Genomic DNA, 25,965 nt, shown 5'->3' on the forward strand with positions numbered 1-25,965 from the left:
GGGAAGTTGATATGTTCAGAAATGCTTACTGAGGCAAAGACAGTTTTGGAAGTCATCATTTCATAAAGTAGATACAAAATAATTTGATTTGGGTAACATAGCATAACTACGGAAAACCACTTAATACGTCACCAAAGCAGGAGGAATAGCTTGCAAATCAAAATCACAGAATCACAGAATAGCCTTGGTTGGAAAGGACCTCTGAGATCACTGAGTCCAATCATACATACATGCAATAAGCAAAAAAACCCAAACCCCCTACCTACAATCTCAGCCACTAGATCATGCCCTGAAGTGCCACATCTACACATTTCTTAAATACCTCCAGGAATGGTGACTCAACCACCTCTTTGGCCAGGCTTTCCAATATCTGACCACTCTTTCAATAAAGAAATTCTTCCTAATATCTAATCTAAACCTCTCATGCCACAATCTTAAACTATTTCCTCTGGTTCTGTCATTATTCACTTGGGAGAAGAGCCCAACACTCACCTCCCTACAACCTCTTTTCAGGTGGTTGTGGAAGGCAATGAGGTATCCTCTCAGCCTTCTCTTCTCCAAGCCCAGTTCCCTCAGCTGCTCATTATATGACTTCCCCTCTAGGCCTGCTGGTAGCTCTCTTCTGGACACATTACAGCAGCTCAATGAACTTTTTGTAGTGAAGGGCCCAGAACTGAACACATTACTCAAGGTGCAGCCTTACCAGTGCTGACTACAGAGGCAAGATCCCTTCTCCTGCTGGCCACAATTCTTTATACAAGCCAGGATGCTGTTGGCCCTCTTGGCCACCTGGGCACACTGCTGACTCATGTTGAGCCAGCTGCCCACCAGCACTCCCAGGTCTTTTTCTGCTGGGAAGCTTTCCAGCCACTCTTCCCCAAGCCCGTAATGTTGCCTTGGGTTGTTGTGACCCAAGTGCAGGACCCAGCACTTGGCCTTATTGATCCTCATCCAATTGACCTTTGCCCATCAATCCAGCCTCTCCAGGTCCTTCTGAAGAACTTTCCTACCCTCAAGCAGATCAACACTCCCACCCAATTTAGTGTTGTCTCTAAACTTACTGAGGGTGCACACAGTCCCCTCACCCAGATCACTGATAAAAATATTAAACAAGAATGGCAAAGAATGATTAAAAAGGATGTTAAACAAGAATGGAAAACTGAGCCCTGAGGGACACTACAGGTGACTGGCTGCCAACTCAAATTCACCCCATCAATCACAACTCTCTTGGCACGGCCATCCAGCCTGGTTTTTACCCAGTGAAGAGTACACTTGCCTGTGCCATGGTTTGCCAGCTTTTTCAGGAGAATGTTGTGGGAGAAGGTGTCAAAGACCTTACCAAAGTCCAGGTAAATGACACCTACAGCCTCTCCTCATTCATAACGTGGGTCACATGGTCATAGAAAGGTATCAGGTTGGTTAAGCAAGACCTCCCTTTTATAAGCCCATGCTGGCTGGCCCTGACCCCTTGGCTGACCTGTACTTGCCATGAGACCTCACTCCAGGCGATCTTCTCCATGATCTTTCCCAGTGCCAAGGTCAGGCTGACAGACCTGTAGCTCTCCAGATCCTCCTTCTGGCCCTTCTTGTAGTTGGGTGTCACATCAACCACCCTCTGCGACCTCCCCAGTTGACCAGGATTCTTGATAAATGATGGAGTGAGGCTTAGCAAGCTCCTCTGCCAGCTCCCTCAGCACCCTCAGTTTTCACAGTATCAAAGGTATTGGTGAAAATAAATGGTTATTTAAAAAAAAATCTCTAAAATAATCTTCTGTGATTAGGAGAAACGATTTTTGAGTGAAGACTATGGAACACATAGAAAGAGCTGGCTGACATGGAAATACTGATCCTTATCCTCAGCTTTCTGTACTAGGTTTTAATGAAGAAACAACCAAACAGCTATCATGGCTCTGCAACTTCACACCAATTAATTCTAGGAAAGATAATCATAAGCTCAAGAAAAACTTTCTTTTTCATGATCTCTACTGGCACAGATAATTAAGTAAGTGTTCTATGGGGTAAGGCAGGTCAGAATGAAGACAACTTAGCTCAGTTCCTGTAAACAAGAGGCATCTGATATCTCTTTATATGCAACAAAGGCCACAGTCCAGATAGGAGCTGCAAGTGATCTGAAGAAGCACTGGTTATTCCCCAAACCTCAGGTCTCTGAGCATCCCATATTTCTAGATTATATAAAGCTACTGTGTACAAGCACTGATAGAATTCTACAGCTAATAAGCTACAGACAGCAAGAGACTTCTTATAGCTAGACTAGCTCTGCATGTGGTATGTAGAAAAACTTGTTTAGATTCTTTTCTGTCTAAGTGGGTGCTTTCAACCCTAATTTCCCTCTCACATATCTTTAGTCTAAATTTTCAGGTATTTGAGATAAATACCTTCCAATCACCCCTGTGATTTTTGTTCCACTAAGAATACTCACTTGAGCAGGATCCCACTGAAACATTCCACAGGAGTTCTACAACCTCCTTCTGAAATTAAATCCTTAATAGCTGCAGAAGTTTGTCAGGATCAGTTTCACCAGCTCCTAATTCTTCCCAGGGCTGACTGAGCTGGGGATGAGAATACTTCAGATTCACTGTTCCTAGATGTTGATCACCTCAGGGTTGCAAGGCTTGAGCTTTATGGTTTAGTCCTTAATCTCTTTCATTCCCCACAGACAAAATGAAGCCCCTAGTTCAAAGCCATATTTTTTTCAGATGAACAATGCATCCATCCATGCTTGTGAAGAACTCAATTACTTTAATAGTGGAGAGAAAAGTGGACAGACAGGCAGGTATTGTAGAGCCCAACAGCACCAAGCACCACATACATCTTAAAAAGAACTTTAATTTATTTGAGGGAAAAAGAGGTTGAGACCATATCTTCTGAAAATTCTAGTACATCTTCCTAACAGAAAGAGCTATTGCAAAGAATCCAGTTTCATGTTTGATTAGGTTAGCTTGACATGGTTTCTGGGAACCAGAGAAAAATACATACAGATTAACTACAATAGAAGATACTTAGGAAGCTCCTAGAAGAAAGTTAGACTGACAGGAGCAGCAACAGGGTACTTGAGATCTGAGAAGTGGACTGCATTGCATCTGTCATGACTGCAAATTTCAGCTAGGAAATTGAAAGGCTTAAAATAAGGCTAAAAATGGTGGGGTATTGCTGATTTTGATGAATAAAACAATGTCAAGAGTGGGGTTTTTGCAAGGATTAGGCTCAGAAACAATATAACTACTTCTGAGACAATACCTTTTCTTTCAAATAGTGATAGAGAATTCAAAAATTTGAGGAGATTAAGAATGTATTTGGATAAAGGTAAATGTAATGCAACTTGTGCCTCACAGAGCTGAAACTACAAAATCCAGATCCAAGAGGGTGACTTAATTCTTGACATGAGTGTAATAGACCATCAAGAAAGAATAAGTAACCATGTATTACCAGTCATTATATTTGTGGTCGATTCTTAAAAATATCTGCAAATTAGTATGGAACTGGCTTTGTTCCTAACCTTTTGCAGAGAACTTTTCAGGGCCTTGAGGCAACATAGGTGAGAAACCTGCTGTGTAGACTGACTGGTTTGGGTCTAGGTAACCCCCTCCAATTATAACTGTTTCCTTAAAGATAGGTGTGACAAGGAGACTTCTCTACTGGAAAAGATGCCTTCTGGCTGCAAATCTCAGTGCCTGTCAGTAGAGATGAGAGGGTGCAAATTCCAGCTCTTGCATCCACAGTGGGAGTAAGACTCCAATGAATGAACTCAACCCTTCTTCCATCTGGTATTGTATGATTTACTTCATACTCTTAGGGAAGACTGCACAAAGTAGCAGTTGGGTCTCATGGTCTCTATCACTTTGAAGCTGAAGAGAAAGACATCTTTAATCACTTAAGACAGAAATCTTAATGTGAATTTAAATCAAATTGATAAAGTGCTTACATGATGAGAAGTCTTATGAAAAAAATTACATTTAGGGACTTAGAATAAGCATAATTAGTTTTACAATTTCCATGCAGAAAACAACCAGGAAAAGGCAAAAAAGAGGACAGCTGAATAAGTTACATGTACATCACTATGAGAAATGGTGATAAACCATGTCTTGTTGGCATTTAGTGAACAATGCCTGTCTCCATCACATTATTGTAAAAGGAGGAGGGTGTTAGCAAGAATCATTTAGGTTCTTCACAGCTTTCAGCAAAGCATTTTTAGGAGTCCATAAACCTTATCATTCTGTCCTGCTGTGGGTGGAGGAGACAAACATTTTTAAGGGTAAATGCTTGCTTGCCAAATGCATAATGGGTCACAGAAACACAAAGTGACAATAAAAAACTAGCTTGTAACAATACCATTCAATGTTCCTTAGCCTCATGTATTTGACTACTATAAATTATTTCTGGGCAATAACCTCTGAAATTATCACCAAGTGAACAAAGTGGATGTCCTATCAATGCTTCAGAAAGCTCATCCTCTGGCTGAGAATGATGCACAGAGGCACAGTCAGGCAGTAAAACCAGCAGGATAGGAGCCTGTCCATCTTAAGGTCAGTGGCATCTAATGACCACAATTCTAGTGTGATTTCCACATTGTCCTTCTTACATTTCATGTGACATAATGTGATGATTTCAAGCATTTTTCTTAGTGTTCAAATAATACTTCTCCCAGGAAGAAAAAATAATATCTCTGACAAACTGAAATTCACTGGAATTTTTGTTATCCGAGCACCCTGGCTTTGTCACAGTGTGTGGCTGGCTATTTTCTTACCTTTTGAAAATGCTGGTGCCACCCTCGTGTACACAGCTCACAGTGCATGGGTCAGTGTTGGTTTAAGCAATACTTGATGAAGTATAATCTGTTACCCTCCATGAACTGCTGGAATTGCTTTGATTAATATCGATTTCACACAAGATGTATTCTGGGAATGCTGGCATAATCCCTTCCCTATGGCAAGCTATCTGGATGTACAGCTCAATGCTTCAAATAGGTCCTTGACTGTAAGTTAATCTGTGGTGCAGAGGCAGAGATAGAGGGATAGAGCTGAACCAATGGAAAGTTTCATGGATTTTTCAACTGAAGGGGTTACTTTTTTGCCAGGTCCTTCACATTTGAGTCATCACATAGCTCAGTAGGCAAAGACAATAATATGGCCTTGCTGGCAAATCAGCCACGTAAAAAACACCAGATTACTTGTTTTGCTGAGGGCAAGGCACTTTACAGTGTCTGCATCTTATGTTTGATTTCTTCAACAAAAATTCTTAAGGTAGTTTCTCTATTTCATGTTCAGTATTTCAAGTCTGCTAGGGTTTGGAGAATGATTTTGTAGGATGACTGTAAACTAGTAGATGGTCTTCGACTGACTGATTTGAGCATTTTTAAAGAGATAACCCCAGGCCATATAGCTGGCAATATAGATAAGCACTTTATGTGGATGATTGAGCAAACTGATTTTGCAAAAAGTCCCCTGGACACGAAACATAGCACAGGTAAGTGAGAAAAAGGCACAGGTGAATCCAGCACTAGGGACAACTTGCATTAAACACGTGAGTCCTATCCTTCTAGTTCTTCATAACAGGCATTTTTCAGAACCATATGGAATCTCAGTCTTTGTGCAATGCATGGGGTAAAAATTGTTTGGATAACTTGGGCTGCTCTCATTGGAAGGGAAGAAGGTGGACACATCGTTGTAAATGCCAAGCAGTGTCAGCAGGAACCTGATTTTCATGGCCCAAAAGGTGGATGTGGCACTGTCACCTCTCACAAAGTGAACACAGCTCCCCAGATGTGGGGCCCAAACCAAATATCACATCCCACAGAGTGGGCACAGGTAGAGTTCCCCAGAGTGGGGGTCGACCCAGAAAGATTTGAACTGGACTCCCTTGCTTTCTAAATTTCGAGAGGAGCCCAGGGGTGGTTGGGCCCAATCCTCCTCTATTAATTAATCTCTTTTAACAACCCATTTGGTGAGATTAAGTTCAGGAATTTTCTGTGTGGCACTCTAAGAGTAAGATTATTACCCGGGAGGTTTGTACAAAACACAACTTTACTTAGAAGTGAGTAAGATTATAAAGATGTCATATTACAACCAGCAGAATTAGAAGTAATGATACTTTCGAAGCAATGGACTACAAATAGCAGAACTTAGTAAAATTTAAGGAAATAATCAAAACAACAGGTTATGATTAACAAAACCTAACAGAGCAAGGGTTTATAAAAATTTACAAAATTAGAAACTATGAAACCTTTATCTGCCAAGAAAGGGTTAGAAACAGAGAGATACAGAGAGAAAGATAAAGAAAAAAAGAAAAAGAAAAGGGGAAATAGAAAATATATCACTACCTTTGAATGCAGCAATAATCTTTGTAGGAAGTTGTGGTCCTTGGGTGGCAGGTTCTTGCCCAAGGTTTCAAGTGTGCCTCTTTTATGACACCTGACCCCACCTTTTTGGGGTGCCTGAGCATACCTTGTGAAGCCAGGTGTTCACTTGGGCCCCTCCAGGTGGGATGCGTGGGCAATAACCCTTATTCCTGTGCATGCTCCCTCTCCAGTGGCTTTACACAGGGCACACACAAGATGTCACTCTGCCTCTGCAGGGTACAGCTTGCCTGCCCCAGGACAATGTCCTGCCTGTTAGAGTGCCCATCAAAGAGAGCTTCCCATGCTAGGCCAGTGTTCATCTTATCAGGAAAGCCACTAAGGAGGGGATGCTTTTGTGAGACCAGGGCCCAGTTTATCAGGATGACCACCAAAATGAGGGTTTCTCCTTGAGAGAACAGAGTCCAGATGTCTTCTCAAATGAGGCCTCCACCCAAGCACAATGTATGTTTTGTCAGGGTGGCTGTTTTGCGATAATTATTCTTTCTGGGACTCTATACTAATGAATACCATTAGAGCATTGCCAGCTGGAGGCAGGGAAGGGGGGATATTTTAGCCAGTGTTAACTTATTTAAGTGTTGGTTCTCACCTGTTTTGGTTTTTGTTTTGTTTTTTTTTTTTTTTGTAGTCACACATAAGTATATTTCTGCTTCCTTTAAATGTCTTACCCTTAAGGCTCTCAGGCACATTTTTAAGGATGATAAGGCTTGTGGAGAGAGGTGATACTTTTACTTAAACAATTATCAGAGTCAGTCAATACAGACAAGTGTTCACTCAAGGACTCCATCAGACCTGAAACAGCAGCAGTGACTTTCATGGCAAGCACAGTTTAGCAACAGTTATTCTGACCTAAGATGAATTATGTTAGCTTTCTGATGCTTGGGTAGGCATTACAGTTTGCTATGAAGAGGAAGGTGAAAGTGAGACATTTAACTTGACACAGAAGCAGAAAAAACCTCTAAAATTTAGTAAAAGCAACCAACACCCACAGCCATCCACCTGCAGAATGATGTTAGCAAATGAAACTCCAGCCTCTGGCTGCTTGTTCCTTCTTCTTCAGCTTGCCACACTTACACAGTTTTGACAGACTATTTTATTAGGAAGTAAACTGGATCACCAAAATAGAAGTTTGGGGATTCTTTTTCTAGCCAAGTGCAAAGTAAAAGGAGAAACCAGTCCATAAAGCATAATGACACAATAAATGTCATGATACTTCTAAATTAGAAGTTAAGGGAAGCAAGACACATAGATAGAGTTAGGCATGAAAGAGTTAAGCACACAAAAATTTCTTGGAAACTGAAAGCATGTTGATTGGAATTTATAATATTTATATTTTAATGTATATAATATATATATAAAATTATATTTACATATAATAATAGAAAAATATGTTGGCAGAGCTATGTACAACCTAAGTTCTGCATCACTTTGTTTCACATCTGCTGTGCAGAGATTATGTTGGGAGTAGGCTCTACTCTCTTAACAAATACAGTGTCCCTTGTGCTCCTTCAAAGTTGTTCTCTCTTTAAACCCATAATCTTCAATTACAGATCCACATGGTCTTTAAAGTTCCTTTTATTAGGCAGTAAAATAAAAAATTTATTAGGAAACTGCATACACAGATTTACTCAATTGACCGAAGCAGTCAGTACATTTCACAAGGAAAATATGGAACACAGTGACCTGAATAGCTTTGTGTTGGTAGCTCCTCATGGCAAAACATCAGACAGAGTGGGTGTTGGTTTTTTCCTCTCTATTGTTAATAGTTTATTACCTATTGCAGTTCCTCTCCCAAGCAATAGTAGAAAATTATGAATCTCAGCAATTTCAAAGTGGCGTCAAAATGCTACTTCTGTTAGAATGATTTCTATGAATTCTTTTTTGTAATTTTTTTCTTATTTCAAGTTGTGTTCAAGTCATGCTCGTGTGCACGGTGTGTTTCTGAGGTTAAGGAAAGGCCTGAGCAATGACCTGTGCATAAATGTGCAACCCTTCAAAGGCAGTGACATCCTTTGGCACCCCATCCCCACCCCACAGCAAGCCACAAGGTGGAAAGCAGCAATTTGGTCTTGAAAGCACTCACTTCTTCAGCTGTGATACTTCAGGCACAGAACTGAAACTGCTGTCACCACTTTTCCCATCTGACCAAGACTGGTAGGAGGAAGGACTTGCCTCTAATTTTGTGGTGGATAGCATAGCATGGGCTAAGAGAGTTTCTTATCCTCTTCATGTCTTGTACAGCTCTGCTGTCTACATCACACTTTACCCCTGAAGAATTAATCTGCTGATTTGTAGAGGATGTTCAGGAGTAAAGTTGGCAAAGAGTAAATGTCAAGTGAATTCATCCTATCTACTTACTGAAGCAAGGTCAGGGAAGGATAAGAACATGGTTAGTTTATATGGTCTTGGAAACCTGAGCTGCCACTATCATTCATTGGTTTTATGTGTTATTTTTAATTTTAAGACTATAAGCACCTATACAATGAAAGCAAAGATGGCTGTAAATACAAAGTTAAGGCACTCAAGGAGTCTAATACCTTGATGTATTGCAAGCAGAGTGGAATGCCTGAATTTTGACAGAAGGCCATCTGTTTGCACAGGAAGATAAGATCATTCCTGGTCTCCTTCCCCACTGGCTTTCCAACCACATGATCTATGAAAAGAACATCACTTTGAAAACTATTGTTTTTCATTTGAATCCTCCTATCCTTTAACGACTGCCATTACATTTTAATTATGTCTGGGTAAGTCCATAATTATCCTGCATCGTGAATTCATTCCCTAGGGCTGAGGAAATTATTCCCAGGGGAGAATTTGTATTTTTCTCCATATACAAGACATGGAACTACCACACCAGCCTCTTGCAAGACCTTTCAAGCCTTCATAGAATCATAGAATCATAGAATCATAGAATTAGCCGGGTTGGAAGGGACCTCAGAGATCATCTAGTCCAACCCTTGACCCACCGGAGCAGTTGCTAGACCATGGCACTGAGTGCCACATCCAGTCTTTTTTTAAATGTCTCCAGGGACGGAGAATCTACCACCTCTCCGGGCAGTCCATTCCATAGCCTAATCACCCTCTCCGTGAAGAAATTCTTTCTAATATCTAACCTAAACCTCCCCTGGCACAACTTAAGACTGTGTCCTCTTGTCTTGTTGAAGGTTGTCTGTGAAAAGAGTCCAGTTCCCACCTCGCTACAGCCTCCTTTCAGGTAGTTGTAGACAGCAACAACAACAACTTCCTCCTGTGCTTTGCTTACCAAGCTGTGAGCCCATAGCATGATGAGCCCTTTTGGCTCAGAAAGATCTTTTGGGATGACTCAGGCTGTCCAGAGTTGTGTTCTATGTGAGATGTTGCACACAGCTTCTTTCCTCACTTTTGCCCTTCTTCTGGCAAAACATATTTTTCAGACATGTGTTCAGCACCCTAATCTCTCACAAAGTAAGACTAGAGAATTCACAAGTTTACACCTCCAAAGTGAATTGAACAGGTAATAGTTGCCTTGGTTTCTCTCCCAGTAGAATCTTAATGTCAGCCTTGACTCATCAGCTCTTGGCTACTGACATGTACTTTTGTCTGTTCACTAAATTCCATGTAGCTGTCAGATTTTCCAGCCTAATAACCCTTGGGGATCTAAACCTACTTTCTAAATGAGTGTTTGGTCATGATGCTACTCCACAGGTAGCTGGCTAACTGTGCTTGTAACACAGACTCCATGTGGAGCAGGGGAGACATAGCTGGGATGCATCCCTAACCTCTGAATTTGATGTTTAGTTTGAAAGATCTTAATCATGTAAAAATTTAAAAAAAAAAAAAAAAAAAAAGCAATGTTGCAGAGCAGAGCATTGGAAGGAGAAACTAATTGGGTTGTTTCTGTTAGTGTTTTGTTGCTGTTTTGGTTTTTTAAAAATTTCTTTCTACTTCTAGATCAGTTTCAGCAGGAATAGCTAAATACCACAATGTCCTTCTCAGAAAAATGCCACCAAAATAGAAAATATTAATTTCACATTTACCTTGGTGATATTTTTGAGCATGTCTTAAAGATGCTAAAAATCTTTGAGCTCTACCAATACTGAGTTTCCACACAACCATCCTGTTTCTATTCCCCCTGCACATCAAGTATCTTTGAAACCACTTTGTCCTTAGTTGGTACATGTATTAATTTTGCTGTGTCATAAATTAGAAAATCTGTGAATTGCTTCTCCCAAGACAAAGAAACTTCAGATACACCATCATAATATGAGATAATGCAGGTCTATCATTCTCTAGCAAAGGAACAACATCACAGTTAAGCTAAACTTAAGATGACTGTGCTTTAACGTGATTTCCATATGTAGCCTGGAGTCCATATGAACTGAATAAGCTATTTTTCTGACTGTCATTATTGTCAGGGTCCAGGTCTTTTTATTTCATAAAGACTTGGAGCTATTATCTTTCCTCTATGCTTGTGCCACAGAACTTACTGTGCTCTAGAGGAAATCTTCCTTCATCTGGGAATATGTGCACATCCCTAGAGAGATCTGCTTTAGAGATTCAAGAAGGAGTCCTCTATATGGAAAAAAGGTAAGACCAATCTCAAAAAAAATTCATTGTAAATATGTACCAAGTCATAGACACAGGGAAACAAGAGCAGCATGCACTGATACAATCAAATGATTACAGGAGAAACCACACAGGAAACAGATAATCATATTATTCTACTTGATGTCTGCTCAAACAGATGTCAAAACCATGCTAGGCTGGGAGGGGTTAGCTGGAAATGACTAAACAACTGAACAACTGGATAGCACTGCTACAGCACTGTCTAAACAATGACCATGCAGAAAGAATGCATTTAAACATGAGAGGTCAAATAAAACATCTGACTAAGCACAGAGGGTATATGGAGGTTTTAGAAAGCAGAACTTTGCGAAAAGGCTATTGGCAGTGTTCATGCAACTGTCTCTAGATGAGACTGCAAGCAGATTGAAAGGATGCACAGTGAGGCTTCATGTGAAAATCTAATTCATCTCAAAACATATATTTGATAGCTGCCATGTGTAATGTAAATTCATACACTTTAATATTGTTGCCATAATTTTCTAATTTACTCAGGTGTCTGCAAGAAGCAAAGGGAAGGAAGCTCTTCTAAGTACAGTTTTTAGTTTTTAAACTTATTAAAACAGCAAGATAAACCACCTTGTTCTAATCTCCCTAGCCAAAGCAATACATTCACATTGGAAAACAGACAACCACTTCCAACTGATCACTCAAGAAACAAAAAGAAAAAATTGAGTTTAGATTGCATAAGTATTTTTCCACTCTTACTTTAACTTGAAAGTCAAGAAATAAATAAGATAAACAAGAGTGTATACTTGGAAATACCCCTTGAAATGTCAGGCGAAACTCAGGAGATGTAGAAACTCCATGAATACCTCCTTTCTCTTGGGAAATGTCTTGCACTGTTGTACAGACAAGCTGTGTATTTTAGCTATAATCCATTATTTGTTTTCAGCAAATTATGTTTGAAAAACTAAATTTGTCTCTTTCCTTCCCAAAAAGTGTAGAAAATCACTTCAAGCTGAAGATGATATAACCTATGTCCCCATGTTTGAGTTCATAGAATCATAGAATCAATCATAGAATCAGAGAATCTTAGAATCATAGAATCATAAAATAGTTTGGGTTGAAAGGGACCTTAAAGATCCTATAGTTCCAATTCCCCTGCCATGGTCAGGGACACCTCCCTCTAAACCAGATTGCTCAAAGCCCCATCCAGCCTGGCCTTGAACACTTTCAGGGAGGGAACATCCATAACTTCCCTGGGCAACCTGTGCCTGTGTCACACCACTCCCACAGGAAAGAATTTTTTTCCTAATGTCTAACCTAAATCTCCCCTCTACAGGTTTTAAAACATCATCCCTTGTCCTGTCACTAAATGTAGTGAGTTAAATTTAGTTAATGCATAGAAGAACCATGAAAAAGATGCAAAGGTAGAGGAATATAATATTATTTGGCTTCTTGATAAGGTGGTCAACAAATGGTTTAGATCCTATTCTGTAAGTATTTTCCCATGGACTGCTTAGGAATTTTCAACATTAACAGAGGTATAGCAAAATACTGTTGCTAGATGTCAAAGACAGGAGTTTCAGCCTAGAAATACAAATGAAGACCTGGATGGTTAACCTTTAAAATTAAGTGAGGTTTGTCTAGAAGATGCTTCTGAAAGAAGTTCTGTGTCCAATAAGCATCCATACAACTGTGTGTGCAGCCTTTCTGAGGTTATATAATGCTTGTGAAACTCTCTGTTAAAAACATGCTTCTAAGCTTTGGGCACTGATACAAAAAGTTATACCAGTTGTTAGGTTTGGAGATGGGGAAAATACCTTCCTCAGATCTGAGATCTTGAAGTATTTCTGTGCTTCATCTGTGATGAGCAAAGCACAATTTATCTGCTGATAAGCTGCCTCAGATTAGTAGCAGCCTCCACGTTCGTAGTGTCAGCCAGCAGAGAACACTTCTGCATCCTGGTGATGGCAATTTCACTTTACGTAAGCCTTTACAAAAGAATGTTTGTACAAAACTTAATGACTCACAATGATATAGGTCAGAATAAAGATGCAGTACTCCTTCATGGGTGTAAGCTGTGTGTAGTGAAACATTTCGATGTGTTGTACTGAATAAGTACCAGGAATATTTGAGTAAGAGGGTTAAGAAATTGCTTATGGTGTATTTTGAAGGGGCAGCCTGACATTCACAGTTAATGGAAGCCAGAACAAATATTTTAAAGTTCAACGTACACCAAGAGAAAATATAAAAATAAATGAGGGTGTCTTGACCCCACCACATGTTGCTATTTTAATTGAATAAGCTATCTTGAAAAAGAACAGGAAGACTTAGAATACCAGCAATACACACACCAGAGTAATCTTAAAATAAGTGAGTATAGTTTAATTAATAACCACTGCTCAGCCTGAGAGTGCAGTATTTGTCATTGTGCCCTAGTTCCAGTAAACTCTGTTCGGGCATCACCTACTCTACACACATTATTACTCCCCCAAACATGTTTGCTATCCTGTCTAATCATTAGCCAAGAGTCCCTGCTCTCCCATCAAATATCTTATAAAATATAATAGAATGAGCTAGAAATAACAGGACAGCTGAGAGTTTTAAACTATTTTGTGTCTCAGAAGGATACAGTTCATTTAAAGCATATACTTTTAAACCAGAAAAAGCATCTGTGTATGGCCAAAAATGAGGCATCACACTTGGGAAGTTTTGTATTGACATAGAAAAAAATCTTTGCCTAGAGTCATCTAAACACTGATTTGGCTAATGGCAGGAATAGCCTCTACAGAGCACATTATGTAGCAAAAGCTGAAAATCTAAAAGGCAGCATAACATTAGCATAAACAAGGGATGGTTCTGTGGCTGAATCCACTGCCAGAAATGAGGCTGAAAGAATCCTCTGAGGGTAAACCTTTATGTCATTTAGTTCCTATCAGAGAAAAATGTTCACAACAGGCAAGTTTATGCCTCTGTCATGATCCTATTTCTTCACAGCAAAAACTAGAGATGGCGTTTAACTAATGGATAAATTCATACATTTCCCTTGAGAGAACAGTTACCTGACCAGCCATAAGGTGCATGCTTTAGGAACATCCAATGGGCAAATCTTTCGGGTAAACTGAATGGCTGTTTACTGGGACTGCTTGATTCAATCTCCACTATCTACTGAGGCAGCTTAGCCCCCTATTTCAGGTGTAGCCACCTGCTTACATGCACCCACTTCTTGGTATTTCAACAGCAAAAGGAACCTCACCCAAGCAGTACAGTTAAAGTAGAACCAGAGTCTTCAAAGAACCTCTGAAAGGCACCAGAAGAAGTTTGGGCAAAATGGATGGTACAGCAGTATTGGTCAAGTTTTCTAAAGCCTTTAGGTTTCTGAAGGATAGAGAGGGAACCACAGGGTGTGGGTCAGGCAGAATAAGGAAGAATTGACAAACTGATTTGTGTTAAGAGGTCAGCTTCCAAAAATTCAAGGAAAAAAAAGCAGATACAACTATCCAGCAGCTGTTTGCAATGAATTCGACCTGCAATATGGCCACTCATCAGGAGAAAGAGAAAGTAAATTTTACTGTAAATCAGAAATTTGGGCTGGAATCTGTGTAGAGGTGATTTTATTAGGCTGATTGTGAGCTGCTCAGCTCCTTTTGTGACAGGACTGTAAAATAATCCTCCTGCCTATTTTGATATTGTGGGGACATTTGAAGTAACAAACCACTGAATTTTCCACTGTCTCAGCCTTTGGTAGGTTCATAATTTTTGTTTCCTTCTGCATGACTTTAGCCACATAGACTCTATGGTGAGAAATACACCACTGTATGGTTTATCCTCATTAAAGACATTTAGAAATCCCCTCAGTAGCACAGAGACAGAAGCTGCCCCTCTTAGTTTCCTTCCTTTGCTATTCTAGCCCACATTCCCCAGCCCAGTGCCCAGTACAGCTTAACTAGACCACACAGCTCTGCATTTATAGGAATTTTTTCAATTAACAATTTTTTCCACTCTCTGATTATTGGTACAGAATGATAAATCACAAGCTTTACATATATATTGAGTCACTTGCCAACCTTCCTCTCTGCTGTTTAGCTCCCACACTGAGAAAAGCCATCAGCAATAATTCTAGGCATGCTTCCTAGCAGTCATTCAGTATTAGCTAGAAACATCTGGCTCTTTGTCCTGCAAGCTGCCCAGCTACAGAATACTCAAGTGCTTCTTGGGTTATCACTTTGAGCTGAACCACAAGAAAAGGCTTTCATATTTTTCTACTTAAATTTAATTCAACAGTTTTTCAAGTTTTTAAGAGTTAAAATCTCTTCACATAATGGTTTTTCACTGAAAAGCCAATGACTAATAACTCTGTGCCAAGCTGAGAGCACTCTGCTCTGATTTGCAACAGTGAAATCGTCCCATACCTAATGCTGATGTTTCTCATGATTGTAATCAAACTACAATGTTACTCTCTGAGACTAATTAAATATTGAACATGAATCTCCTGCCTGCTTTGTCAATTTGATAACTGTTGCTTTTAGGAAGAATTGGACAGAGCAGCTTATCCAACTGATGAAATGAATTAATAATACTATTAACATTAAACATAAATTATATTGTTTATAATTTTATTTTTACTTAGGCTGTAATCAATGAACCATATAAACTTGCCTTTCTAAAAGTCAAATGAATGAGATTTTTTTGCAGTGTTACAACAACATGAAATCATTAGGCTGAGTTCACTTTAATGTAGCTTTAATGCACACACATACTTATAACTCACTTATTTTCCCATGGTGGAAACTTCCGAATTGCTATGCATATTTTCTTCATCTCTGTATCTAAAGTAGCAGGCAAGTTGTGAAACCACCTATACATTTTATTCTGGGCATCTATCACTATTGTCTACATGTTGTTCTTTTGGTAATAAGCATCTGTGTCATTGGCACCCAGCTCCCAAAAAGATGTGTGTTCAGGAGGCTCAATAGCTCAAGCACTAGTGCTCTTTTGGGTAACATTCCAAGAAAAGCATTCAAAACAAAGATAATGTAACACAAGCATTTTTATGAAATGAAAGAAAAAAGGGAATAAAAGCTACTGTATGTCTTCCAATTTTATAATTATGAAACAGGCCACTGTAGAGAAATATTGATTGCGGTGGGAGATATTACAAGCCACTTAGACAAGCAGAAAATTATCAAAAATACCCAGCGTGGGCTCAACCCACACTCATATTTCCATTTAAGTCATGGATGTCGCCTCTAAAAAGTTTGTAAGTAGAATATGACTTAATGATAACAGTATCTCTTGATCAGCAACACACTTACACATATTTCTCATGTAAGTCAGCAGGATTTAAATTTGTCCTTGAATGCTTGGCTAAATGGAAACTCACTCTGATTCTACAATTTTTATTCTTGCAGAGGAGTTCTTACTGGGTCAGACTAACTGAAATTATGTCAGATCACCCTTAGCTGAGTACAAACCAATAACAAATGTATGGGCTTCTCAAGATCTCCATTGTTGCTTGTGAGCTGCACCTCTCCTGTAAAGCTGGCTAAAATCATAGCAAATATGGGAAAGTTTTTTGTTTCTCAGAGCACCTTGAAGCATTTCATGACAACTGAAAATTCACAGGTTTTTCTCAGGTGATCACACAGTCAAGGAATCAAAAGTGAGTTTTACACTACCATTTCCACTGGTCTAGAAGGGCAGTTAGCATAAAGACCCGTTTTGCTTTCCCCCAGAACATAAACTGCTTGTCTTCAGGAAAGCTGATTTAAGAATTGGAGTACTGCAGATGGTAGAATGAACAGCAAATACTCAAGCAAACTGCTGCAGCAGGCCCAGCCAAATTCTGTGTTATTGACAAAGCATTGGCCACTGTCAGAGATAGGATATAGGGCTGGATGTATCTTTGACCCAGTACAATTGTTCTCGTGTCCTCATGACATCCTTCCACGTGCAGACAGAAATGGGCAGGTACACATTAACAGGCCCCAAATAGAGGAAAGCCCCTAGACCAGCTGTTACTGGAATGGTTTCTGTGGTGGAAACCAACATTTCTGTGGACTGAAGCCAACATTTGCAGCTGCTGTGTGATGCTCAGTAAGCTTGCTCTTGTTATTCCACCACCCATGTCAGGTTCGCTTCAGTTTCACATCTTAAAAGCTGAATTTGGGAAAGTCCAGAAACAATAATCTAAGCACATCTCCCAACCCGTAAGCATGGACCACAAATTAAGCTGAAGTCAAAGTCATTTGCTTCCTGACATTTGCTCTTCAATTTTTATTGGTAATTGTTAATAAAACATGTAAGGATAACAAAAGAGATGATTAGTTCGAATCTCCTCTGTGCAAGGACTGTTCCCAAGTTTACATTACCCATGCTGTCACATTCCCTAGAAGTCACACACAGTGCCTCTTTCCTTTCCTTTTCCTCCACCATGTGAAGCTAGTTAGTGCACTAATGCTGTAAGCTGCAGGGTAGAGCAGAGGTGTATGAGACACCTTTAAGCAAACCAGCTCTTGCTATGCCAGCACTGAGCTGCATGCAATTTGACTTAACTTTCCATTTTTCAACTAAAAGAGTGCAGGAATATCATAGAATCACAGAATCAACCAGGTTGGAAAGGTCCTCTGAGATCAAGTCCAACCCTCAATCCACTACCATTGTTGTTACCAGACCATGGCACTGAGTGCCACATTCAGGCTCTTCTTAAAAACCTCCAGGGACAGAGAATCCATCACCTGCCTGGGCAGCCCATTCCAATGGCAGATCACCCTCTCTGTAAACAATTTCTTCCTAATACCAACCTAAACCTCCCCTGGCAGAGCTTAAATCCATGCCCTCTTGTTTTACTGGAAGCTGCCTGGGAGAAGAGACTGACCCCCACCTACACCCTCCTTTCAGGGAGTTGTAGAGGGTGATGAGGTCTCCCCTGAGCCTCCTCTTCTCCAGACTATCATCATCAGGCAACAACAACAACAAAAGAATTAACTGCTCCTTAAAAGATTAATAGCTTGTAAAAGTGTTTGAGACAAACATTACACTCACTTTGAAGACTCTGGTTTGCAGAACTTCATCAGCAGAGCTAGGGTTGTGGTTATATCTCACCACAAAATTTCCACAGCCACACAGGAACTTGATAAGGGTTTGCATTGGACTTAAAATGTGTATTTTGTTTAGTTGCTTACTAGAAAGAAGTAGAAGACAATACTGATTATCAAAACAGAAAGTGCTATAACTACAGGAATTTAGTTTTACGAAAATATTAATTCAATATAAGAAGGGATTCCCAAGATAAATCTAAAAATAATTTTTTCATGAAACGTCAGCCATTAATCTGTGCTAGTCTATCAATCAAATGTGTCAATTATTTTGCTAAGCAGTAATCTTCATAAAACACAGCTTGGTGTATAGAAGATAGCTTCAGTTTAAACTTGCTCTATGCAGGCACATGCCACAGCATTTACAAGGTTGCAACAAGCACAAAAAGAACAAAAATGACAATTTCAAACTTGGTGACTAAGTAAAGCACCTGCATTTTTAGCAGCTTCAATAAATGATGAGTTATCAGTGTCTTTCAGTTTTTAATGATTTAAATATATTTTAATGACTACTGTTAACCAAGGGTAGCCTTTGATTTTGTCATCTCTAATGGCAGTACACTGGGATTTCTCAGGAATGGTCTTTGAGTCAGAGAGTTCTATTTTTGTTGAATCACTTATTTTTATTCTATCTATCATTCTAAATGGAAGAGGGTATCAACAGCTGAGAATACCCTTCCTTCACATATGAGTTCCCAGAAGCAAAATGTAACTCCCTACTTAAGGTAATACTGGACACCAAAATCCTTTACATAGCAGTAGACTGCTGTAAGCATTTGTTCTGGAGAGTTGCATCCCTAAATTTCTCTTATCATTTTGACACATATTTAAAAAATACAATATAAGAACCTCAAGATAAGATCTGTATTTTAAGAGATGCATAAAAGTTAAATTAAGGTCAGTTCTTAGGCAAATGCTCAAACATCATGATGTAAATATCTGAGTCAAGGGAAAGCTGTGTTCATTAGCATAATAATCTACTCATCTTTGCTCTGTGACTGCTTTTACTCACTTAAATAATATCTTCCTGGCAATGTCATCACCACACCTATGGCTGTCTCCTTATTTCTTTATCATTGCTTTTTCTTCTGTGGTTAGATTATTCTGTCAACGATCTAGTTCTGTCATCTTCCCCCTCCCTTTCTAAACAGTCACTGTCCTTTTTATCTTATATTGTTCCATTCTTTTCACTCTGTTCTCTTTTTGCTGTTCTTTTCCTTTTTTTTTTTTTCCAGAGAATGATCTCATTTCTTTTTGCTCATGTGCCACTTGATCTTTTTTCCCTCCCTGTTATTTCCTGTATCTTCTTCCTGTCCTACCTTGTAGTCTTTTTTAACTTAGCACACGTTTACCCATTGACTCTATTTCTTCAAGCTAATTCACTGGTACTTTCTCTAAAATGCATGGTAGAAGCAAGCCGTTTTCCCTGGATGTGTGAGTAGAAGCACATCAGTTCACAAACTGTCTGCTTTCAGGGCAAAGCAAATGACTGAACCTTTCGAGGACACAGAAACATTTAATTTTATATTCAAAGCAAACAAAAAGCAAACAAAACAAAACAAGGAAAAAAAAAAAGAGAACGTGACTGAGTGCTTTAAACATGTTATCTGCTAGTCGAGAAAGAAGGCAAATACGTAATTTAGATGAGAAACAGCTATATTTGGACTCAGTACTTTCCTGTAAGAGGAAATAAGAGGATAATGTAGCTGCCCGGGCCCTCAGTGAGATAGCTGAGAGTTCATGACTCTCACACAGTCTCTCTCTCCCCCGCAAACTCTCAAGCTCCTTTCATCCAGGAATTCTTCTCCCTCCCTTTCCTGTTACTTCCCATCTTCCTAGATTTGGACCAGCTGCTGCAACCACTGCTTCCTCTGTCTGCCACCACATTCAATGCAGATTCAGCCCCCTGATCATTTTTATAGCCCTCCTGTGGATCTGCACCATCAGATCCATGTCCTTCCTGTGTTGAGGGCTCCAGAACTGGATGCAATACCAACCCAGGTGCAGGACCCTGTATTTGGTCTTGTTGAACTTCATGAGGTTCACCCAGGCCCACCTCTCCAGTTTGTCCAGGTCCTTCTGGCTCATCGACAGCATTACTCATCTTGGTGCCATCACTTGGTGACATGTTCTGAGACACTTCACTTATTGTCATGAAAGTAAAGTAGCATAGTGAAACACAGACCACTAAAAATACCATGAATACAGTGTTCAGCAAACAGAAATACTGCTTTGGAGCATTGCAGCAGTTCTCTGAAATGTTCTTAAACAGGGTCATGGCTGGGAAGCTTCATCTTAAGGCTTAGAAGGTGGCCAAGACCTCTGGTTATGGTTGTGGTTAGCGAGAGACAAGGCTTCAGGGTGAGGCTGCCAAAGGCAGGGAAGGGCTCTAAAAATATATAATATCTGGGAACTTTTTCAAGAGCAATATCATGTGGGATATGGCATAGTGCACAGCTGAGCCCAGAGGCCTCTTGGTCTCTGCTGTGCCTTTAGCCCAAGAGTCCCAGCACTATAATGTTGAATAAGATGTCATCTTCAAGTGACTTCTGCCTTTAGCCAACCTTTCTCCTGCAAACCCTGCAGCTTCTCACCAGCTGGATCTGTGGGTTTTGTCTCTGTATGAGCCATTACTCTAATCTAAACCCTAAACTGAATGTTAACTTTAAACCTAAATATGATCCTATATCATGTCAAAGACAGTCTTAATCCAAGATCCACAGTCAAGTTCCCAAAAAATTATTTCTCTGAAGTCCACCCCCTCTTTAGGGAGCCCCTTTGCAGCCCCATTCCATCCGTAGCCCAATGCCTTTCACACACTTGAGTCCTAGGCTTTGGGATTATAACTTCAATTGTAAATGTAATCCTAATTTTGCCTTGTCTTGGCTAAAATTTAGCTCAAGATGTCAATTTTTAAAATGACATTCTACGGTGACGTTTTTTTTCTACTGCTCAACCCTTCCTTTAGCAGCTTCTGGCAGCTTCATTCCATCTGGAGCCCTAGGCTTTGTCTCTCAATTAATCCTAAATCTAACACTGACTTTAGGATCTTGGCCTTGGCAGAACCCAATCTTAAAACTCCCACCCATAGAACTCCTGAAGAAGTTCCCATGAATGATTTGACTTTGTAATCTGTCCTGTTCTTGATCAGCCCCTTTGATACAATACTCCAGCCCCTTTGATACAAGACTCCAGCTGATGCCATATGTATTGTCTATCTCATAATACTAACCCTAAACAAGACCATAGGATTTTTGGCCTTGGCTCAGCCATATCGTGAGATCCTGATGGGGATCCCTAACTTGGAGCTCCTCTTCAACATGAGATCACTAACTCTGAACAAGTTATCAGTGTTGATTTCCATTTATGCCCCATCCCGTACTTGGACAGACACTTTTGCAGTCCCACTCCAGTTGGAGCCTGAGACTTTGTTGCTATCCTAACCCTAACCCTTAGCTTAACTGTAGGGCTTCACCTGGGCTAAATCCTACCCCAGCACAACTAAGCCACTAAGGGGATTGATTTTGCAGCCCAGCTCTGGTTTTAGCATCTGCTCTACACTGTTGCTTCAACTGGAGCCCTACTTGTGTTCTGCCTCCTAAACCTGATAGAAAGTACATCTTGGCCTACGCTGATCCTTAGTCAAGGCCCTCTGAACCAAATCCTCAGGGGAGATTTCTCCTGAGATCTTGTTATGGATCTCTCCTTCTTTTTTGACTCCTTTGCAGCTTCTTTTCCTGTAAACCTAATTCTTGACAACAGCTGGGCCCAAGCACCAATCTTTCATCCACAGTCCTCATAAATCATTTCTCAAGGAAGAATCTTTTTGCAGCCCATCTTATTCTCATGCAGTTTTGTGCATTTGTATTAGAATAGAGTCAGATTTGGACTAGTGTAAGGGTCACAGTTGGGAGACTGATAAATCATAGGGCCCCAGCTGGAGTGGGTCTGCAAGGTTTTGATCAAGGGTTGAGATGCAAGAAGAAATCTCCATTGTGGATTTGTTCAAGACTGTCACATCTGAAGAAGGATCAGCCAAGGTCAAGGCAAAGGCCTGGTGCAACGCTCTGGAGTAAAAAGAGACACAAAGTCTTACTCAGGTAATGTGAAAAGGTGAAAAAGTCTGTGTAGCCAGGAACTACAACTGCAGGCTGAGAAGTCACAATCCACTGGGTGCCAGGCAAAAGCTGCTCTGGCCAGGTCTGCATCCTATGAAACAACACCCATCACATACTGATCTTCATCCAGACACATAGGGACACAGTGTCCCTGCTCCCTCTTACTTCAAAAAGAAATGGTCAGCCATGAAGTGCTGTGAACACCCTGCTGAGGACACTCCAGACCAAGTGAATAAGGATATTCCTGAGAGATTGTGGTTGTGGGTGACCCATACTGGGACAAGGACACCCTTGAGGGACTGTGGCTGTGGGTGACCATTGCTGGGTCAGGGACAACCCTGATGGACTGCAGCTGTGGATGACCCATGCCGGGTCAGGGACACAGCTGTGGCCATGGATGACCCACACTGGAGCAGGGACATCCCTGAGGAGCTGTGGCTGTGGGGGACTCCTGGCAGAGAAGGGATACTCCTGAATCTGAATTTATTTAAAAACTTACAACTTCTTACCAAGAAATTTAGACATCTGGTTTGTCTTTATAAATCATAGCTCCTTGATGACAGCAATAAAATTACCCTTTCTGGAGGTCAGCATTACCAGGACTGTATTTCTCAAGAGCAAATTTTTTCAGATCCCCTGTCTGGTGACTCTCACGCTGGAGGTGTCACTATGGCAACCTGAGGAGGTCAGTGTGACCGTTGCTAGGCAGCAGGACACCACAGGGTGAGGCTCTCCTCTGGTCTCCAGACGCCCACAAACCCCCTGGACCAGTCACCTGGGATGCTTGGGCAGCTGGGACCATGGTGCCTGTGTGTGGAGGTGTTGGGAAATGAGAAGATCCGGATGTATATTTTTAGATAATTACAGCATAGCTCTGGTGAGTTTATGAGCTCTGAGGCTGATGGCATTGTGACATCAACCACTTGAGACATGCAATAACCTTCTAAAGATGGGATATATGAAAAGCTTTGTTGCTGTTCTAAAATTGAGTTTTCTCATTTGTATTTACAGAGCACTATTAATGGAGACAGGAGTGAAATGGATTATATTAATATTCTTCACAAAATCATGCAAGTAGACGGGAAACAAATAAGTATTTGCATGTAATTACAGCTTAGGGGGCATATAATATAAGCAGATGCCTATAAAAGCAGGCAGCTGGCTGGCAGTGGAACTGGGCATTTCCAGATGATTTTCCTGCTATGAAAGGCTCCACAACATCATTATGTTTGTCCCAGACTCCATGGCACTTTATAGGTGACACTTAGGACCATAAGATAGCACCAGCACCTTCCACTCAGGAGATTTCTCCCTTTCTCACCACCTCCACCTCTAAGAGGCAGTGCTTGGATTCTGCAGATGATGCCCTGAGGGAGTCACATACCTTAGGGGGGGTGGTCCAGGGCAAAACCCGTCTCACCCTATAGACATGCAGAAAGAGGTGTAACAAAGGGAAACTTGGGTTTCCTCTGCAAATCCTCTCCTGACCCACCACTGGGCTGCCTCTGTACTTCCCAAGTGCCTGATCAGCCCCTGGTGTCTCAGGTTGGGGCAAGCATGGAGAGAAGTGCAGAAAAAGAAGTTTTCCATTGCCAGTTTGCAGTGGCTGGTGCCTGGATGATCTCTTTGGCCCAGCTGAGGAGTATGCACAGGTTCTCCCTTACAAAACCAGGGGAGGACCCTTCTATCTTCCTTCCCTTTTCTTCACACTCCCTCCAAAGTAAGATGCATATTGTCCCTCTCCCAAAGAACTGAGTATGACTGTAAGGCTTAATTCAGTAAGTTATGTTTGGATAGTGACTATCAAATTAAAAAAATCAGAACAGTTTTTAACAAGTACTTGATAAGGATGAAGATAGGGATCAAAAATAATAGTATACTAAAACCAGTACTGTGTATTTTATAGACAAACCAATATAAGCTGTTTTAGGAAAGATAATTAAGGTCCTCTCAGAGTGTTTTTCAAAAAAATTCGTTATTTAAAACAACATAAATTGTAATAAAAATAATTTTTAACATAAGATGCATTACTGACCTGATTCAAATTTCATTGGAACTTAAACTACACAGTAGGAAATTATAGAGTACATTTCTTCTGGTTTGCTCTTCTGTCCAACTGTACATTTTCAGCATTCATCTCAAAGACAAATGTTTTACTTTTATTTAGTCTGTGGAATTAGGAGATGGTTACAAATCATATTAGGATGTGGTTTTTTAAAGAATATTGAGGTCATAACTATTTTGTGGAAACCAAGCTAACAAAATAATTAAAGTAAATACAATTTACAGGTACAAAAAATTAAATATATCTAATTGAAGTAAACGTACAGATAGATAAACGTAATTTTGTATCTTAAGTCAAACAATTTAAAACAAAGTATCAAATTATCTGAAGAGAAATTATGTAAAGGTTTTTCTCAAAGGCATTGCTAAGATTTGAATTATTTTAACTGGGAGGCAACACAAGCCATAAAGGGGAGGATTTTAGCAGTGACAATGTACTGGCCAGTTGCATATCCCAAGGCAAGCATGGAAGAAGATTAATCAAAGGGAAAAACTACAAATGGAATAGTATAGAAAATTATAACCAAATACTGTTAAAATGATATACATTTCCACTTTGTGCAGCCTGATGTAAAATCTTTTCTCGAATCCAAGGTGAAAATGAAGAATAGCAAGAGGGATGTCTTCAGTTCTATAGGTCAAGATTCTTGCAATATGGAAAGTAAGAAATGAATCATGTCCATGGGTTTAGTAACTACCCATCACCAGCCTCCACATAAAAAGGGAAGTATTTCCCAGCAGTATCAAGAAAGGAGAAACAAATGCTGTGTGTGGAGCCTTCTGGGCAGGGTAGTTACTAAGGAATAAAACAGAAGGTTGACAAAGCTTTGTTTTGCTTCAGGCTTTGTCTTTGACATCTCTCATGATGGGGCAAATCACCTCCCTGCTTGACACCTTTCTGTCCTTTTCCACACTTTTCTTCGGCAAGGATCAGATATTAGCTTGGGGTGGGATTCATCTCACTTCACTTTAAATGGCATAAGTGGAAAAAGTGACACCTGAGCAGTCACCCCAGGCTCCCTCCATCATCAGTACAGAGAAACCAGCACTTTAAAGGGGTGATTCACTTGTCCTGGTTTGGATACCTGCCTTAGGATGAGAAGACTCATGACCTAAAAGTGCTTATTACTCTCTGTTACCTGTAGCAAGAAAATGGTGCCAGTAGCTCAGACAAAACTGCCTGTGATCTGCATTTGGAGAGGTTAGTTCCAACTTTACATACATTTGTGGGATAAATCCATCCTCACTTCAGGTTTCTAAGACATTGAAGTAGATAGACAAAATCAAAATGAGAAGATTTCTGGGCTTTTCTGAGATTCTTCACTGACTTGTAAACTGAGCTCTTCCATGCAGAATCTGTCTTTATTCTCTGCCTTGAATAGCTTTTAGGAAATACTAGTGACCTCTGTGAAATTTCCTTAAAAAATTATTTTAAACTTTTGATGAATCATCCTAATCTTACATTTTCTGGACTTGAAAAATGTCACAAAAAAAAAAAAAAAAAAAAAAAAGGAAAAAGAAAAGAAAAAAGAGAGAGAGACCATAGGTCTGAAATAAATCTCTAAAAATATCTGGCACTGCTGACTGAATCTCAGAGGAGAGTCTTTTGATGGCCAGAAAACTATGGAAAAATAAATGGGCTTATGAATTGTTTGACTCTCTGAACCCATCAGACTGTGAGGCAGAGTGATCTCATCTCACAAACCAGCAGCAGGTAACAAAACAGTAGTAAAAATGCTTTAAAGCTTTTAAGGATGACCATTTT

Source organism: Calypte anna, chromosome 1 (genome assembly GCF_003957555.1).
Source record: "Calypte anna isolate BGI_N300 chromosome 1, bCalAnn1_v1.p, whole genome shotgun sequence".
Lineage (NCBI taxonomy): Eukaryota > Metazoa > Chordata > Aves > Apodiformes > Trochilidae > Calypte > Calypte anna.